This window comes from Vulpes vulpes, chromosome 6, assembly GCF_048418805.1.
Source record: "Vulpes vulpes isolate BD-2025 chromosome 6, VulVul3, whole genome shotgun sequence".
Lineage (NCBI taxonomy): Eukaryota > Metazoa > Chordata > Mammalia > Carnivora > Canidae > Vulpes > Vulpes vulpes.
Window position 1 is genome coordinate 90827476 of NC_132785.1, and position 14602 is coordinate 90842077.

Sequence of the window (14602 nt, forward strand, 5' to 3'; positions counted from 1 at the left end):
AAGCTGAGCTGAACACTGCTGGCTAATTTGTCCCTCATGTTAAGACCTCTGCCAAGGTTCCTCTTGTATCCTCTTGCTCTCTCACACCTGACAAACCAGCGCTTGAAATACTGTAGCCCACCTCTCTGACAGCAAGGGGTATGTCGCTAGCTCGCTTGCAGCTCTCTCCCCCAGGCGGCTCACATTCCGCATTTTGTTTCTAGCATGAAAGACTTTGTTTTAAATCATAATAGCAACCAGGCTGTAATCACATTAGAGCGCACATGGAGAACTTGCAAACAGTCATGTGTTTTGGATTTGACATTCTGATTTATGGTTGTGTGCTCCAGTTACACAGCTGCAATCTCATTTTCCGACAAAGATGTTTTCTATTTTTCTATTACTTTGCTTCACCCTGTCTTTATGTTGGGGAAAATGAAAGCCACCAGGTGAAGTCATAACATAAGTACAAATGTTTTCGTGTTTGGGTTGGAGAGCGTAATAAATGGTGTATACCAGCATTTCAAACACAGCTTGTTATTTTTGAATAAAAGTGTAAAGGGAATTGCTTACTTAAGGTAATCGCAAATTAAAGAGGTACGTGGAAATTTGTTTGTAAAACCCAGAATTGTCCTACAAACTTTCTATGTCTATCACCTGATATCAATTTCCTAGGAGGGAAATGGATGGTAATGTTCCATTTTAGATATTTGGGTAAACTGAGCTCCCTAATTAGGTATGTTCATTTCACAAAATTCTAATAAGTTCATGATTGGGAACTTCTAAAGATAATCTCTGCCAAGCTGTACATTGTGCAACCCAGAGACAAAAAGTAGTTTGCCCAAGGTCACAGAGCTGGATAGTGATTGATAGAGCTTAGTCTAGAACTCAATTTTTATCCGTCCTATTCCAACACATTTTCCACCTCTCCATTTAAATGCAGGGTGAACAGGACTTCCTGTGGTAAACTGACCACCACCACAAAGAATATTCCACATAAGTCTTTTGTGAACATATGAAAAAGGAAATTCCTTTCACTTTTTTGGGTTTTATTCACATTTAAACATTTTATGTTGTTGCTGTTAAGTCTGATGAAAATTCAAGTCCATACCTGGTTCACCAATACAGGACACAATATTCTATCTTGGTCTCATATTTGGGGTACAATGTTGGCAATAAATGTAACAATCTTAAACTCAGATGTGTTAACACTGAACACATTTCAATTCTTCACAATGAGCAATTACAAATGTGTTTCTGGCAATTCAATAAATCTCAATAAAAGGGTAAAAACATATCTGTATAAGAAAATTCAAAAGATATATACTATGAAGGTGTGCATGGGTGTAAGCAGTCAGATTGACTTGGAAATCTCTATAAAGAATAGAAAGAGGATCCCTGGGTGGCGCAGCGGTTTGGCGCTTGCCTTTGGCCCAGGGCGCGATCCTGGAGACCCGGGATCGAATCCCACATCGGGCTCCTGGTGCATGGAGCCTGCTTCTCCCTCTGCCTGTGTCTCTGCCTCTCTCTCTCTCTCTCTCTGTGACTATCATAAATAAATAAAAAGAATAAAAATTAAAAAAAAAATAGAAAGAACATTAAGATCTATTATCTGGATCATTATTTTGGGGCCCATTTCCTCTTGCATAAATTATCTTTGCTTTGTGAGAAGATTTTGACTTCAATGGTTATTAGGTCACCATGGTTTTCTCATAGAGAAGAAAATCCATATACCTAGTAATTAAATATAACATTTCTTAGTAGGATTTTCTAAATCACAAATAATGATAAAAAAAATTTTCCTCCTGTTCAGGAACTGGAAGGAGAATGAGGGACTAACAATTTTGTTTATGATTTTTACCTGAATGCACATGAACAGATGCTATATTAGAATTTTAGGTTATCTTATCTAGTTAGGAATAACACTTAGCAGATATAGTAGACATGTTTTTGATATCTATACTGGTCTCTCCCGGCCTCCATTCTTCCCTTTTCTTGACAACAGCACCAAAATATTCCTTGTAAGGAAGTTATTTCCACTTCATTTTCATCCATGAGAATTATCATCCTACCCTGAGACCAAAGGGTAAACTGATTCCTTAAACCAGTTACCTTATCTTATCTGCTCCTTTGTGACAGTGATAGTATGTGGTTTGGGCACATGACAATGAGAGTCAAAGAGATGAGTCCAAGGACTTCTGAGAATGTTATTAATCAATGTGCCTGATGAGAATGTGAGAGTCGTAGAATTTAGCAGCTTTCCTTTTTCTCTTCTTCCATTTTTTAATCTCAAGGGGAAAGCCTGGAGCTTCTAGAGCAGCTAAACACTGAGGAAGGCAGAATGGAAGAACAGGGAAAAACACATGTTACACGTCGGATCAAGTTTCCACTGAAGGTGGTCCTGGAGGACAACCGGATCAGGTGTAGGCTGGTGGCCTGGGTGGTGAAGGGATTTATCCAAGGCAGAACCAAAGAGATGGAAGTTTACTGAATACATCTCAAGGAAGCATCAGGCAGGACAGCAAAGCAGACACTGTGTGTTAAAAGGTGGTGGGGGAATGGGAGGTGAGGAGCATATGGAGTTCTCCGTTTTTGGTACCTGTGCCCAATTGAAAATAGCCCATTGGTCAACTATGGCTTATGGGTATTTTGAGGTGGGTCACCTAATGGGCCTGTTTGTATTCAGCCCAGTGGTCACTGTGGACCCTTCTAGCTCACTCAGGTTACCATTGTTCAGGTTGGCTGCCTAAAAGGGCCTCTATAGGTCCTATCAGGATTTTTAGTGACAGATGAAAAAAAAAATCCACTTTAGTGTTTCCTGGCACTTGTTACTGGAAGACTCCTAACTGATATGCCAGGGAAGTGTAAAGACAGTGAATGTCTGCTCTGAGCATAGTTATCAAGACAGTCTTTAAGGAACATGTGCCTTTGTGCGATCTCATCTATCTCACAGTAAGGAAGGAGCATATGCATGTAGTGCTCAGCAGAGTGACTGATCAGAGAGGGGCTCCTAGGAATTGTAGCAGACATTATGGTAATGATGATGGTGGTGACTCTGATTGCTAGAGTTTAAGTCAGAGAAATTATTTGCCAAATACACAGAGAAGATGCCGGGAAATGTGTCTTTGCCTGACCTAATAAGATAGAATAAGATTATTGTTAATTTAAAATGTCTTACTTTACCAGAATATTTATGTAAAGACCAACTTTACAATCTGCCTAAATTCCCCCATTTAATATTAAAAAGAAATTCTAATAAGGTTTTCTCAAATTATCATTGCCTCTATCATGGGTCTTCAGTGACTGTGAGTATTCCCACCCCATTATGTTAGGATAGGCCTATGATTGGCTTGAGACCCACATTGTTCCAAGACACTACCCTTAACTACAAGCAGCTTTCCATAAGCGAAATCCAAAGTACTATTTCTATTGTCCGTACATTTTTCAAGGGAATGTCAGTGTATGATCTCAAAAAGCATGAGGCACTGAAAATAGTGTAAACTCCAATAATCACAGTGTTACTATAAGGGCAACAATTTTCTTTTGCTACAGGTATTCTAACAGTTGTAAAGTTTGTTAACTAAAATGTGTAAAATTTGTATTGATAAACTCTTACAAATAATAGAACTCCTCTTTTGTTTTAATCAGTGTTGTCATAAAATGGGATCTATCTGTATTCATTAAATTTGTGGATCCTTAGAAGGCACTGCATGTTTCACTGTTTTTTCTTTTAGTATTAAGATGGATTTAGTTTACTTTAACCATGACCTATAGGATGTACCTTTTTATCTTAGGGCAATTTAAGGCATAATATGTGTTCATATACCCCATTCTTAGGTAGTTCATAGGTAGTTACTTTTTTTTTTTTTTTTTTTAGTTCTTAGGTTCTTAGGTTCTTAGGTACTTAAGTCACCATCATCCTAAGTAGTTAACGTTTACTAAATTACGCAAAGTGCCCTGTAAGTCACCTGACAGTGGATGTGAAATGATTAAACAGCCCCAGGTGCACATTTACTGATATGATACCTCAAGCAAATGGGATTTATCAAGAGCATAATGAAGCTTGAGTTTTAGGACTGTACACTTAACATGTCTCTTCTAAGGATCTCAGTCAGGGGGCACCCTAGCAATTCTTACCTGTAACCTCTAATTTGTTTTCCTAAGCAGGGCTTTCCAAAATAATAGAAACAGTAGCCTCACAAAAATAAGGAATAACTTGATTTCTTTGTTTCTTTCAAGGGGTAGGAACAAAGGGAGAACAAAATCCGTTTTGGCTTGAACCCCCATTCATAGTGACCTTTACAGGAACGGGGAGTTAAAGATATTCCTCTCTTCTGGCATGCAGAGAATATACCATTCAGAAGCTGTGGCTTCTGCTCATGTTAGTGAGAAGAAGTATAGTTCTGTGCAGCCATTCCTGGTTAATATACAAAGCAGTGGGCAATGCTGGGTTGTGATGGTTAACTTTAGGTGTCAGCTTGACTAGGTAAGGGATACCCACACAGTTGACCAAACATTATTTCTCTATAAGGGTGTTTCTGGATGAGATTGATTAGCATTTCATCTGTACACTGAGTAAAGGAGTGTACCAGTGCAGGTGGGCATCATCCAATACACTGAGGCCGTGAGTAGAATGAAATGGTGGGAGAAGGGAGAGTTAGTTCTCTGCTTGAGCTGAGGCATACCTCTTCTTCTGCCCTCAGACCTTGCTGCTCCTGGTTCTTGGACCTTTAGACTCAGACTAGGACTTAATATCCTTGGTTCCTTTTGTTCTCAGGCCTTTGGGTTTGGACTGAAACTATACCACTGGCTTTCCTGGACTTCCAGCAGAATCATGGACCTCACAGCCTTCTGAATCATGTAAGCCAATCACTCATAATAAATTTCTTTCTATATATCTATATATAGGTTTTTGGTTTATTTCTCTGGAGAACCTGCTTAATATTTATGTAGATGTAGAGAGTAAGGACTTCTGTAATTTCTCCTCAGCCCTGGGATAGGATAATGATAAGACAGGGCGAGTGTAACATTGAGAAGAGAACCCATGGAAACAGGAAGAAACTGAGCGTTACCATAGCGAACAGATTTCTGTTTTCGACAGGCTACTTAATGTCTGTGTCAGTCTTTCGTGAAAGGGAATCAGACATCTCTGCACATCCTTTGGTAACTACAGCTTGAAGCTAACCTTATAATATAGTATACTATACATATAGTATATGTATAATATGCATATACAAAATACGTAGTAGGATGTAGTCATTTTGCAGCACAAGTCATTTATGTAAAATGCTTCTACAATGACAGTAATACATGAATAGGAGCTCATTTAAAATATATTAAGACAATACAAATAAAAGAGAAGTCTCCTATTGGCTGCACCCCACCTCTCCGTCCCCCTACGTTTACTGTGCCAATTTCAATCATTGCCTTAGGAGGGGGAGCCCATGTTACCAGTTTGCAATATGTTCCTCTGTGCCTTTTTACACATAAATTTACATTTGCAACTGCACTTAAATGGAGATAGTATCTTACTGACTTTCAGGATCAGCTTTCAAAAAAGAACGAGAGAGTATCCTACAATACAGGTGCAGCAACTTTCCTTTGAAGCTCAAGAATATACATTAAAGATCCTTCATGTCAGCCTATATAGATGTATCTCATAATTAACTGCTGTATGAATACCCTGTAGCATGACCATAATCCATATTCGTTTACATCTTCTCCTTACTGATAGGTCTTTTGCTATGGCACTTGATGATACAATGAATATTTTTGTGTATTTTTCGGTATATTTGTACGTGAATTTCTCTGAGAAGGATACGAAACAGTAGAGTGACTGGGTCAGTGAATTCTTACACTTTACATTTTAATCTATCACCTTCCTCCAAAACTGTTGTTCCAGTTTATGCTCCCATATATCTGGGGGTGCTCATCTCAAGCAACATATAATGTTACTCCTTTTAATTTTTTGCTAATTTGATGAACATAAAGTTTTCTAATTTTTGGATCATTTAATCTTTTAAAAAGATTTTATTTATTGATTGATTGATTCATTCATTTAGAGAGTGCAAGTGGGTGGAGTGGCAGAGGGAGAGAAAGAATCTCAAACAGACTCTGTGCACTGAGTAGGGAGCCAGATGCGGGGCTTGATCCCAGGACCCTGAGCGCATGGCCTCAGCTGGAACAAAGTCAGATGACTGAGCCATCCAGGTACCCCAAGGATCATTTAATTTTTAAGTAAATATTTTGGTATCTTTCTAAGTTCCTCATTAATGAATAATCCTAAATATTTTTATACTTGGATACTTATATTTACAGCTTGTGTAATATGGGTAAGATTCTGGAACTCAAAGTTAGCAAAACAAGATAAGCAGACTTTCAAAATGCAGACACGGCAACTTAAAATTTTCGCTAGCTGGGTTGTGTATTATATCTACCTCAGAGATGATTTCTGCCTCAATAATCCAAGGGAAGACAGCAAAAATATTAACAAACTAACCTTAAATACATCTAAGAGACCTAGCTAAAGTAAGTTTAATTTCACAAACATTTACTCTGCAGCCATTATGTTCATAGCCCTCTGCTAGGACTAAAAAGATAAGTGAGATCTGATACTTATCAAGTATTTTACAGTTTAATCATGAATGCTGGTAGGCTAAAAAATAAATGTAAATGCAAGGAATATTTTATTAAGGGTCACATGGCATAAAAACTGGGTGCTCCAGAAATTTTAAGAGGGGAATTCTAGTTTGAGATATTAGGACTGGCTTCAGAGCTAGGTAAGACCTCGAAAACAGATTTCACACGGTGGGAGGATAGAGAAGGACATTCAAAGCTGAGAGAACAAGAAGAGCACACAGGTGAGGCTGTGTGTCATCTTTTGGGGCCTAATGTCTGTGTGCGTGCATGTATGTACACACACACACTAAGGCTGGGATTTGGGAGTTAATGTGGAGATAAGCCTGAAAAGTTATTTGGGTCCAGAATGGACATTATTCTATAGGACAGTATTTTTCAAAAGGCAGATTAACTACACCTGCATAGGTTAGCCTGCATATTTAAAATGCACATCCCAGCCTCACCCTAACTGGATTAAAAATATTTGGGATTTGGGGCCCAGGAGTCTTCATTTTTAACAATATCCCATAAAGGTTTGGTTTTTATGTTTTTTTTAAGTGCATTAAATTTGAAAATCACTCTTTCAGACTAGAGTGAGCCTTTGAAAAACTTGGACTCTTCTGGAAGGGGTCTAAGGAAATCAACCACTTAGGGGACATCCTGCAGGTGGTTCAGGGAAAAGAAAGAGAAGTGATGGGGGGTGGGGGGGGTGGGGGGGTGGGGGGAGTCCTACTGACTAGTGCCCTTGGGACATACTGTCTTTGGGATTGCTCTAATATCAGGATGTATGTTGGTCAGAGCAGCCCAGGTCAAAAGCAGAGATGCATTTAGGACCATTTAAAACCAATATTAGCTTTAATGCTCTTTGAAAGAGTCATAATTAGGAACGTAAAAGTCAGGTTACCTCTGATTAGTGAGAAACAGAGTGAAGGGTGAATCCATTAGGAGCTACTTGTAAGACATTCACACTTTAAGAACATTGCTTTGATGATTTTGAAGGGACTACATTGGGGGAGAAAGGCAGCTGAACCAGTTCCTACTTCAAAGACCTATTACACTGTTTATCTTTTTAGGGCAATACCCTTAATTGTTTTGAATGACACTAAAAGACTCTTTTAATTTGAATATGAATGACTTGGCCATTTGCAGGTAAATTTTGGTTAACTCCATACTATGAATCAACCAATAATTTTTAAAGATTGTTTGCATTTACCTGTATGTATTTATAGTGTATGTGCATAATTCCATGCACCTTTATGCACTTTCAAATCATATTAAAGACGCTGATCCTTGCTACTGTGAGCTATTTGGGAGAAGGATCTTCACTTATTTGCAAATAAGGCAAAGATTATATGTTTTCCTTCATTCAGTACTAGAAACCAGGTTTTCCAAAGTCTCAACAGGATTCTTCTCTCGAAAAGCCTTGAAGACAATTAAAATGTGATGGCGATGGCCTGTGGCAGGTAAGGAAATTGTTTGCCGTTCCCTGCAGATAGAAACACTGGGGAAATTCTGCAGTCTGAAAAATGGGAGGGGAGGCACACACAAAGGATTTTGAGACGCTTAGCTGTGAGGATGTAGATAGAAAGAGGCAAGTTGCTGGACAACCTTAAAATTCTTTCTGTAGGTAGGTATTTCAGTTGGATTTTCGGTTGCCATAGTAAACCCCTGAAGCAGAAGATGCTCTACCAAAATACCCTTCAACAGGGGTATCTTCTTATGTCACAGTGACAATAGAAAGGAAAGACTGCATAAAATGGGCTTATGGTTTTTTACTGCACCAGGTCCACGTTGCAATAAAAGGAATCAGGAATTTAATGACATACATTGTGTACCTACCAAAGTAGGGTGCTATGCTATTTATACATTTAGGAATTGGAAAGACAGGATCCAATAAATGTAGACTTCCAAACATTACCAAAACTTCAAAGTTTTCTTATTGATGGAGCTGCCAGTTTCCATTAGTACATAGCACAACAGCTTTCTAAAAAGGAAAGGAATGTGGGATGTAAGAACCATGGTGACAGTCTCTAGAAAAGGTATATGTGGTCAGAGCAATCTACAAGGATCATGCTGTGTTTTCAGCACTCCAGCCCTAGAAGCCTAGTATTTTCCTTTATTGCCTTCAGCACCTTGATGCTTAAAAAATATTCTTGTGTCTTCCTTTAAACCCTTCTCTGAATATGCATATAGACATCTCTTTGGGCTATGAGCTCATACGTGAAATAGGATCCTTGCCTTGATGAAACTGCATGGGAGACATCCAAGAAATATCTGCTCTAGGAAATGATTTGATGATTCAACAAGTTGGCACTCTTTCTTCTGAATCAAGACTGTGCCAGCCTTCGTGTCAGGGGCCACTGTTGGAAGGTTTGGCTTTCAACTGAATTGTAACATAGAGTCCTTAACTGCCCTGGTCAGTAAATGTCCAGCCGCTTTTTCTATCCATTTAGAGATCTTAACTTCAATCATCTGGCCAAAACCTAATTTGGGTAATCTATAAACCCAGAATTCCCCAATAATTTCACTTGGATGAGACATTGCATTTTCTGTCCTCTTTGCCCCCCAAACTTGCATCACATTACATGCTATTAAACATGTTCCACTACCAAGCTGGCTGAGGCAGCAGGTAGCACAAAAACTGTGCTTTGTACTCACTGACTCCCTTCAGAAGCCAAGTCTATAAACTGCTTGTTTATTTGGCAAGAATGCAAAAGGAGTGTCTTTCATTTCTTCCTTCCTCGTTTTCTACCTTTGAATTGCATTTGTCCAAAAGAATTCCACAGGTAATAAATAGATTTATATGAAAGGTGGTTCAAAATGACATCTTGATTTTTTTCAATTAAAAGTATTTTTTATTAGGGGCACCTGGGTGGCTCAGTCAGTTAAGTGTCTGTCTTCAGCTCACGTCATGATTCTGGGGTCCTGGGATTGATGAAGTTTTGGAATATAGGTGAGGTCCGGAGCTGATGACCAAGAAAGAATTCTTGAGACATCTTTGGTGCAAAATAGTAGTTTTATTAAAGCATGGGACAGGACCCGTGGGCAGGAAGAGCTGCTGCCCCGGGGCCTGTGAGGGGTGGCTGATTATATACCTGGGAATTGGGAGGGTATTGGGAGGGAATTGAGGATAGCTGTACTCTCTAAGGAATTTTGGAGGCATGGTTTCCAGGACCTTGAGGGGGCTAGCTACTGTTGGGAAAAGGTCACTTATTACCGTCCAATAAAACCTGAGTCATGAGACCCTTCAGATGTGTATCGGTGGACCATGTGCTTGGGGGATGATTGCCAACATGTATCTTGGGAGTTTAGAGATAAAGGAAATTTCTAAAGGAATTTTTATAGGTTAAAGTAGACTTACAGGCTCCTGGGAGTTGGGCAAAAATTGCCTTCTGCCCTTAGCAAAGTATGAACATCGAGGCAGTTGAGTCTGAAGAGGAATGTCCCTTTGCCTATTTCAAGGACTTGTCAATGTGCTGCCCCAGGCTTGTGCCTTGTCCTCAGCTAGCCCTGTGTTCCCCCATCAGGATCAAGCCCCATGTTGGGAATCCCTGCTCAGTGGGGAGTCTGCTTTTTCCTCCCCTTCTACCTCTCCTCCTGTTCATGCTCTCTCTCTCTATTAGTCTTGGAGTGCCTGAGTGGCTCAATCAGTCAAGTGTCCGACTATTGATTTTGGCTCAGGTCATGATCTCTGGGTAGTGAGATGGAGCCCTAGGTCAGGCTCTGTGCTCAAGGGGGAATCTGCTTCTCCTTGTCTCCCTTTGCCCTCCTCCCCACTTGCACTTGCGTGCACACATGCACATTCTCTTTCTCTCAAATAAACCTTAAAAATTTAAAATTTAGTCTCTATGTTGCTGTGTCAGAGAAATTAAGACTGGAACATACGGTTGTGTAGATGAGCTATAGTTTGCCTTTTAGAGATCTATGTCTAGAGAACAAGCCTTGAAAATCAATAATATTAATCTCTAAAGTACTCCCCCTGGAGAGTTCGGTGCTTATATAAATACATTTGACTTGTTTGCTTTCTTTATGGTCAGCATCCTTAATCCATAGCACCATTTTGGGTTTTTTTGAAGACAAGTAAAAGAAGTTTTAGGAATGTCTTATGCTTGCCCCTAACACAACTAGAAAGCAACTGTACTATCACCGAGGAGACTAAACACACATAAAATGCCCACAAAACAGAACATGCTAAAATGCGGTAGAGAAAGCCGGTATAGAAGTCGTACTAACTGTATTTGAATCCTCACTCTACCACTTATTAGGTGTGTGATTCTGGGCAAGTTACGTAACTGCTCTATGCCTCATTGTTCCCACCTATAAAATGGGAATAATAACAGTTAACACATCTAAGGGTCTCAGGACAGGATATCAATATTAGGGATATTTATAAAATATTAAGTGAAAAGATGCATGCAAACAAAATGTGAATTTTTGAAGGGAGAGTTTTCTTTGAGTTAGAATATTTAAGGGAGTTTCCATGGAAAGCTCAATGGATCAGGTTGAATTTGAGCTCTGAATTTCAAAATTAGAAATGTATTTTGAAATACATTGTATTTGATTTGAAAATACATTTTCAAAAAATGTATTTTTTGCACTTACTGACTTCCTTCTGAAACCAAGTTTATATCCCATTGATCTATCTGACAAGGATGCGTCAATAGTGCATTTCTATTTTTATGATTCCAAAATCAGAATTTTTTTTAAAGAATGTTTATTATAAAACATATAGAACATACAGAAGTACAGAGAAGAAAATATAGTATTCCTTTATGCTCTGTTGATATATTCTTGATTTCCTTCCTGTCTTTTTTCTATGCATGCATTTTAACCAAAATGTGGTCATGGTGCATATATAGTTTTGTGTCCCACTTTTTCATTAAGTCCATGGGTAGCATTTTTTATTGTTGTCACTTACTTTTAGAAACATTTTTTTTAAATGATGACATCATATACAATCCTGTGAAATCTCTTGGTTATTTATTGCTATCATTTAGATTATTTACAATCTTCCACTATTATATGAAAACCGTGTGTATTTTGCTACATAAGTTTTGGTGAGTTTCTTTAACTTTTTTTTTTTTTTTAAAGAACAGAACCTTAGAAATGAATATACTGACTTAAAAAGACTGTGTTTTTAAAATTCTTTTAGAGTTTATAGTTAGAATTATTTCAGAAGGGGCAGCCCGGGTAGCTCAGCGGTTTAGCACTGCCTTCGGCCCAGGTTGTGATCCTGGAGTCGCAGGATCAAGTCCCACGTTGGGCTCCCTGCATGGAGCCTGCTTCTCCCTCTGCCTGTGTTTCTGCCTCTCTCTCTCTCTCATGAATAAATACATAAAATCTTAAAAAAAAAAAAAAAGAATTATTTCAGAAAAGTTAAACTAATTTACACTCTGCCTAGAAATGTTGAAGAGTTTATATCTCACTGCAAATTCACTATAATGAATATTATCATTCTTAAACATTTGTTGGCTTACTAGATAAAGCATAGCATTTTCCCTTAATTTATAATTATTTGCTTTACTAGTGCAGTTGATTTTTTTCCATGTTTCTTTATTTTGGGTTTCTCCATCTGTGAGAGTCTGTATCCCTTGTTCAGTTTTGAAGGGATGATTTTGATGTTCTTATGTACTTATGTACATGCATGAGCTTTTGCACAATAGTGAAAGTAACTCTTGGTCACATTTGAGCCAACTTATTTCTATTCGTTTTTCATGTATAGAAATTTACATTCTTATAAAGTTAGTTTAAGAATTTTTGACTCGTGGGATCCCTGGGTGGCACAGCGGTTTAGCGCCTGCTTTTGGCCCGGGGCGCGATCCTGGAGACCCGGAATCGAATCCCACGTCGGGCTCCCAGTGCATGAAGCCTGCTTCTCCCTCTGCCTATGTCTCTGCCCCTCTCTCTCTCTGTGTGTGACTATCATAAATAAATAAAAATTTAAAAAAAAAAGAATTTTTGACTCGTGATTTCTTTTAGGTTGTTAAATTTAGGTTGTTAAATTTGGTTTGTCTTAATAAAATCTAATTAAGAAATTAAATTTTTACTAAGGAGAGGTGGAAGAGATATTTCTTTCTCATTCTGATTTCTTTTCTCCTCTTCTTTCTCCTCCTTCTTCTAAAGAGTCTGTCAATCAAAGATGACTCATAGTTAATTTTGAAAAAATACATTTTTTTGTCCCTTTTAAGTCTTTAACTCTTGGTTCACACCAGTATCTTACAGAGGCTGTAGTAGTCAAATAGTTAAGTAGAAAATATTTTCCTATGAGCTGGAAATAAATTATGGGCATTGCTTGACAAAGATTCAAACTTTAGAATAGCAATTAAAAAAAACCACACACATTTTGTTCTTGCTTGGTAGAATCCAGTCCTCTTTATTGAGTTTGCTCTTGTGGCTGTTGGTTAGGCCCTGTTCAGTGGATAAATCTAAAATGCACATTGTCCTATCATTTGTTTTTCTAGGGGACACTGACTTCTATCCTTTACATTGCTTCCCAGCAGGTCTGCCATAAGTGGGGAAGAGTTGGGGAAAGTTTGTACAATCATATTTCACAGGAAGTTTGATGTAAAAGAGATTAAACCTTAGCATTGTTTCCCAAATTATTTTAAATGTCAGTTTAAGAGGCTTTCAAGGTTTTGGGTTTTGTTTTGTGTGTGTGTGTGTGTGTGTGTGTGTGTGTGTGTTTTGAATGGAAGTATTAACTAGAACTGCCAGGGGCAGTTAGTTTGAGAAAAGCAATACTGTGCATCTTAAATTGGGTAGAAATTTTTATGACTCAAATTCTTCATTTATTATACCCAGATGGTGGAACAGGCTGCTGTCTCTGATGCCCTGGTGGAAATAAACCATCAAGGGATACTTTTCTAAGACGGAAGCCTCACTAAGAAGTTTGAACATGGTGCCTTGGTTGCCTTTTCTTTGGCATTTTGACTGGTGCTTCATACTGCAGCATCTTTAACTTAAATGTGATTCATTGGATTCCCTGAGATTTAAAGCTCTTCCTGAAAATTGCAGTTGCCTATATGTACATTGGCTAAGGAATTAACTGAAGGTGTTGCTTTCCCAAGTAATTACCCACCTGAAACCTGAAAAAAGTGAAGCAATCATTTGTTCAGTTAACAAATTATTTGTTCCTTACCCATAAAGTACAAGATACCCTAATGCAGCCAGGAAAAGAAGTTGCCGGAAAAAAGTTAAGTATGAAAACTGAACAAACTATTTAAAAGTACTATTTATAAATCATATCTTAATGGGAAATTCTTTTGTTTTGAGAAAACCTTTACTTAAAAAGTAAATATACTAACAAGCTATAAAAAACAAGGATAGAGAACAGACTGAGGGTTGCTGGAGAGGAAGTGGTGGGGGGATGGGCTAAATGAATGATGGGCATTAAGGGGGACACTTGTGATGAGCACTGGGTGTTCTATGTAGGTGATGAATCACCAAATTCTGCTCCTGAAACCAATACTACATTATCTGTTAATTAACTTGAATTTAAATAAAACTTGGAAAAAAATACTGATACAATGTGGCATTCTTACTGGTTTAATATGTATAGCACCTCATAATTATAAAGTGTGTTTACATATGATATCTCATTTAATTTATACAACATTTTAGTGGTAGATAGGGAAGACATTACCATCTTATTTTTACCCATCAATGAGTTGATAGCTAAAGTTACCTGCTAGTAAGAGATGGAGCCAAGAATCAAAAGTAGATCTTCTGAGACTTAGGCTGGCTCATTTCTTCTCTATTATAATGCTGAAGGAAAAGATAATGAATATAGCTACATTTGCATGTGTGACATCTTAGAGTTTAGGTGAATATTTTAGTGATAGTCGCTGTTACAGTTTTTCCTTTTAAAAATGAATGTAGGGGCACTGGGTGGCTCAGCGGTTGAGCATCTGGCTTTGGCTCAGGTCATGATCCTGGGGTCTTGGGATCGAGTCCTGCATCAGGCTACCTGAAGAGAGCCTGCTTCTCCCTCTGCCTGTGTCTCTGC

The 14602-nt window shown here is 38.3% G+C and overlaps 1 long non-coding RNA gene across 11 annotated transcripts in view; it reads right to left on the reverse strand.

The window, feature by feature from the left end:
* LOC140599369 (uncharacterized) overlaps positions 1-14602 on the reverse strand; it is a 90965-nt gene that overhangs the window by 42817 nt on the left and 33546 nt on the right. Inside the window, exons 3-4 of one of the 11 annotated variants that reach the window (XR_012002182.1) lie at positions 14282-14361; positions 11314-11938 (exon numbers count right to left, since the gene is read on the reverse strand). The exons of 7 other annotated variants lie outside the window; for them this stretch is intronic. This is a non-coding gene — a long non-coding RNA (uncharacterized lncRNA). Of the gene's footprint in view, positions 1-11313; positions 11939-14281; positions 14362-14602 lie in introns of those variants that run through there. 3 more of the 11 variants (XR_012002177.1, XR_012002174.1, XR_012002178.1) reach the window with 3 other exon arrangements.